This window comes from Schistocerca cancellata, chromosome 1 (genome assembly GCF_023864275.1).
Source record: "Schistocerca cancellata isolate TAMUIC-IGC-003103 chromosome 1, iqSchCanc2.1, whole genome shotgun sequence".
NCBI lineage: Eukaryota > Metazoa > Arthropoda > Insecta > Orthoptera > Acrididae > Schistocerca > Schistocerca cancellata.
Genome location: NC_064626.1, coordinates 1238676024 through 1238682023, shown reverse-complemented (window position 1 = coordinate 1238682023; position 6000 = coordinate 1238676024).

Below are 6000 nucleotides of genomic sequence, written 5' to 3'. Positions count from 1 at the left end.
ACCGCTCTGGTCTCTTTCGGCTACCTGGGGGAAGTGCTCTGCTCTCGGGACAGAACCTTTGGTGAATGAAGATGGTAGCCTTAAGAGCGAATTGACGCTGGTGACTACGTTAATGGGTGATGGTGTGTAGCTGTTCTAACCGATGTACACGTTTGGTCCGCTAGATCATTTTCAAGTTCTGTAGTCGAATCCTTATATTTTTCAGAGTGTAGTCACAAGTATATTTTTCTCTATGTAGTAAGTTTTTTCGGTACTCGGTTTGTGTAAGCAGAACACGTGGTGCAGGAAGTTCGTTACTCCAGCACAGGTTTAAAATTCAGTTGCCTGACTTCTCTTTCACCTGGAATGTAGTGTGTACTTCTCTCGTGTGTATATGTTTTATTTCTTCTACTTTTCATTTCGTTTCAATTTTAAGATTGTTTAGCTTTTTTCATACCACGCGGTGGTGCTTTCACCCTGTGTAATTTCAGTACCATCTGGAATAAGTTTTGTTCTTAATTCTGCATGATATTTTATGCTACTTGTGTCTATACAGTTTTAATTTGTGTTCTTGAAGATTTCACGAGTCTTAGTAATTTTGCTTTGTTCACGAACATTCAACGGCATTTGTGGGTGTTTCACGTCAGCGTATCTTAGTTTCACGTGCAACGTGATGCAGACAAATTTCTTTGTCGAAAAGTGTTCCATAGTATTCGTATTCTCAATAATTCAATTATAGCGATAGGGATGAACTTCTGGGGCTTTGACTGATGGTAACGTGGAAAATTCTTTATATCTCTGTTCTTGGGTGCTTCTATCGGGTACGTTTGTGTGAGCTTTTCCCATGTGCGCCTGAGATTTCCATTTCCTATATCACCGCAATGTACATCAGCACTCAATAGAGTAATAACTTAAGTGAATTAATTAATTAAATAACAGGCAATGACTGATATTAGTTTGGAATTACATTGTGAATTTTTAATATGATTTTTTTAATAAACTGTGATGACTGTTTCTCAGATAAAGCCCTCTTATTTTGTAAGATTATTTGTAGACTTTTGTATATTTTATTTCTTTGTTTATGCTTAACCTTCTGCTTGCTCTGAATTATTTGATTTATCGTTAGTGCTTAAATTGTTCCGATTATGTACATTCCTTGTATTCACTTGTTAATATTAACAAATATTAACCAAACACTGACACATTAGGACTCTAGAGAGTTTATCGCAGAGCGCCGTAAAAGTTTAAGGTTTTACAGAGCGTACAAGAATTGAAATCGATTGTGAAAGATTGCACCATAATGCCAAGTTTCAGAGGATATCTGTGCAATATTTTATAAATAACAGTGAAGTATTTCTGTGCTTACCAATTCAGTGGTTAATTGTTCTTATATTAAATCTTTCCAATTTTAATTACATAGGGCGGCGACCGTGCAAAATGTTATGTACACGAAACTTGCAGTACACTGCAGAGTTCCACAGTGACTAACTTCTCGTAGTTTCTGTTTGAAAATCACTTTCCACATAAGGATTCATCCACTGATAACCATTTAGCGTCTCTGTTGCACTTTCATCCCGGTTATCCCGAGCTGGTACGAAGCTAATACCGTCTCCTCTGACACCTATTTTATAAAGAAACCAAACACTGACACATTAGGACTCTAGAGAGTTTATCGCAGAGCGCCGTAAAAGTTTAAGGTTTTACAGAGCGTACAAGAATTGAAATCGATTGTGAAAGATTGCACCATAATGCCAAGTTTCAGAGGATATCTGTGCAATATTTTATAAATAACAGTGAAGTATTTCTGTGTAAAATGTCAGAATTACAATCATCAGATACGACAATTTTACACAAGACTTCGGTAACGCTAATTTTTGATATCATAGCTGTAGGCGTACATATATTTCGCGTCTTCTGATTGTTTGTAATCAGTGAATCTAATTGCGAAATAAAGTTACTTGTTCTAGCTGCCGTTGTTGGCTTAATGTGACTCTAAATAAAAATATGTTAACTGCAAGACAAAACCATCTGAAAATATTTCAGAGCTGTGGACGTTATTCCTGCTTAGGTTTTGGCCGTATTCAACGCATTGTGATGTGTGTGCAACAGCAAAATTTAATGTAAATGAGGTAATGACTCCTAGGTGTTAATGCAAATCAGATATTTGTTGTCATATAATCTCATAAAAATAATTTAAGGTGGCTGGGTGCCTGTGATAGCGTGGTAAAGTTGTGTTAAACAACTGGTTTAAAGCTTGGTGGTTCGATTCTAGTAGGCACGATATTTTTCAGAAAAAAAATTCTTCTCTTTAGTGAATCAGAGAGATCCGTAGCGATTTACTGTGCTCGAAACTATATCTGAAGGAAGAAGAATCAGAAACTATGTACGACAGGGGAATAAAAATTGCAAGGAAAATAACATATAGGTGCCGGAAAATCTCTTTTTTTAATGCCGCGATGGCCTCTTATTATTCAAATCAACAACGTAATCATTCACACATTTTCTGTTTTGTAGCAGCTGACAGAGATAAACTTTTACCACTCATGTAATTACGAAAAGTAATGACAGTCAAGTGTTACATGTAGCATAGACGTAACTCTACGTTCTATTCATGAGACTATTTCCAACTACGATGATTTATACTAGTGAAGCAGTTTATCCGCGATCTAAATTGAGAAGTATTTAAGTGTTTCAATAATTCATTAGCTTCAGGCAACACGCAAACTTCTGATGTAACGACCCAACGTAAATCTCTCCCCTGTTCCCCAATTAAAATCACAAAGTAACAATTAAGTGGGTAACGAATTGAGTTCTGTCGAAGGCCAGGCCTACGCAGCGTTATTTGCATACCAAAACTAAGTGATCGACAGTAAATTCTTCATCCCTCGAATATGTTCTCATTTTTCAACAAGAACAATCATCGTTAAGATCAATATGCGTTCATGTGAAGTCTTTATTATTACATATAAAAATAAAGGCGAGTAGCTTCACTCTTAAATAGACGCAGAATTACCGACAACGGTCCCAGAATTTACACAAATAAAAAAATTAAAAACCAACAACTTCATTTATTCAAATAGCTCGGCTGTATCGAGTTATTCAGCCCAGCACCCGCTGCATGGATACAATTTGGTTGCTGCTACAACCATATAGGGAACATGCAGAAGAATGCATCTAGATGTGCAGTGCATTGAGCTTCTCAATTATATTTTCGATTAAATTACCACATGGCTCTGGAAAGGTCTATTTTGCGACAGCAATTTGTGTCCATTTGACCTGTATGTATTGCTTTAACTTTTTTTTAAAATATCGTTTTTCCTTTAATAGAAAGAGGCGTATGGTTCTGAGCCTATAAACTTAAAAAGCTATACTATTATGTACATTATTATTTACCTGTGAGTCAAGTATTGCTATGTAGGAGTGAATTTAATTTTAATATATATGGACATCAGTTTTTATATAAACTCTCGCTCAGTGACATCATTATTTGCAGTTCAGCTGTGTCATCCTTGATTTCGCTCAACTTCTTGGAGGGTTTTGATTGATTTATTTATTTATCGTATCCAAGACATCACCATTTTACCAAAAAAAAAATTATATTACAATGCAAGAGAAGCAGTTATTATACAAAAATACATGGTTATAAGGAAACAAAAGAAAAATTCGGAGTAGGTATTAAAATCCATGGAGAAGAAATAAAAACTTTGAGGTTCGCCGGTGACATTGTAATTCTGTCAGAGACAGCAAAGGACTTGGAAGAGCTGTTGAACGGAATGGATGGTGTCTTGATGGGAGGATATAAGATGAACATCAACAAAAGCAAAACGAGGATAATGGAATGTAGTCGAATTAAGTCGGGTGATGTTGAGGGTATTAGATTAGGAAATCAGACACTTAAAGTAGTAAAGGAGTTTTGCTATTTGGGGAGCAAAATAACTGATGATGGTCTTAGTAGAGAGGATATAAAATGTAGACTGGCAATGGCAAGGAAAGCGTTTCTGAAGAAGAGAAATTTGTTAACATCGAGTATAGATTTAAGTGTCAGGAAGTCGTTTCTGAAAGTATTTGTATGGAGTGTAGCCATGTATGGAAGTGAAACATGGACGGTAAATAGTTTGGACAAGAAGAGAATAGGAGCTTTCGAAATGTGGTGCTACAGAATAATGCTGAAGATTAGATGGGTAGGTCACATAACTAATGAGGAAGTATTGAATAGGATTGGGGAGAAGAGACGTTTGTGGCACAACTTGACCAGAAGAAGGGATCGGTTGGTAGGACATGTTCTGAGGCATCAAGGGATCACCAATCTAGTATTGGAGGGCAGCGTGGAGGGTAAAAATCGTAGGGGGAGACCAAGAGATGAATACACTAAGCAGATTCAGAAGGATGTAGGTTGCTGTAGGTGCTGGGAGATGAAGAAGCTTGCACAGGATAGAGTAGCATGGAGAGCTGCATCAAACCAGTCTCAGAACTGAAGACCACCACACACACACACACACAAGGTAAATTAACTACAATAATATAGGAAAGTATGTAACATATAATGATAAGCGCTAAGGATACGAAACAGAGCGATTTTCATATCCCACGTGAAGCCCAATACATTGCAGCTTGAATAGCCTTGTCATTTGCTTCAAATAGGTCTTGAGTCGAACACGAGTTGTTTAGTTTCCTGCAGACCAGTAGGTGTTGTGGGTCTTGCTGTTCTTCACACTCGCAGGGCTCGTCAGCACTGATGTAGCCCCATTTTTCCAAGTTTGCTCTGCATCTTGATACGCCTGTCCGTAGTCTATTCAGGGCTTTCCAGGTCGTATATGGGAGTTCAGAGCCAGCTGTGGGTTCTTCCCTGGGGCTATTCCCTGGTCTTCCTGGGTCCACATTGTACCACAGCTCTTCTCGTCGTGCTCTAGACGATAAAAGAGTTGCTTCAGTTGTTCGTAGGAAACTCTTCCTCGATTTAAGTCGGCGAGGTTGAAGGTTGTATCCGAACATTGGATGCCTGGGATCTGTCTCCTGTTTATGTTTCTCGATTTCTGCGGCAGTCCTTCTTCTGATGTCTGGCGGGGCTATGCCCATGAGATGGTACAGTTGCTTTGTGGGAGTTGGGCGGAGGCATCCTGTCACGATGCGTCCAGTCTCATTCAATGCTATGTTTACTTGTTCAGTGTGGGTGGAATTTTGCCAAACGGGTGCCGAGTACTCCGCAGTGGAGAAACATAAAGCTAAAGCTGACGTGCGGAGAACTGTAGGTTGCGCTCCCCATCTGCTATTTGTTAGCTTGCGGATGATGTTGTTCCTGGCACTCACTTTCATCTTTGTGGCCAAACAGTGTTCCTTGTAGGTGAGAGCACGGTCAAGTTTAATCCCAAGATATTTTGGTGTGTCGCAGTGAGATAGATGTTGTCCCTTCCAGCTTATGTTGAGTTTCCTCCTTGCTTCCTTATTACGTAGTTGAAAAGCACAGACCTGGGTTTTTGCTGGGTTTGGTTTGAGGTGGTTATTATCATAATAGTCACCCAGCTTTTCAATCGCTAAAGTTAATTTACTTTCTACCTCTTCAAAGGTTTTTCCCTGGGTGGCAACGATTGTATCGTCTGCATAGATGAAGGAGCGAGCGTCCGTGCTGATCGGTTGATCATTGGTATAAATATTATACAGCAATGGGGCGAGGACGCTACCTTGAGGTAGGCCGTTTTTCTGGGTCCGCCATCGGCTCTTCTTCGACTGCAGCGTGACATAATACCGTCTATTCTGCAACAGGCACTGGATGAATTGCGCCAGACGGTAGTCTTTTGTGGTGTTATATATTTTTGATATTAACTTACTGTGGTTTATGGTGTTGTAAGCTGCTGTAAGGTCGATAAAGGCTGCACCTGTAATTTGTTTCCGCTCGTATCCATCTTCTATGTACTGTGTAAGGTTGAGGATTTGTCCACAGCATGACCTTCCTGGGCGGAATCCTGCTTGCTCTTTAATTACACTCCTGGAAATTGAAATAAGAACACCGTGAATTCATTGTCC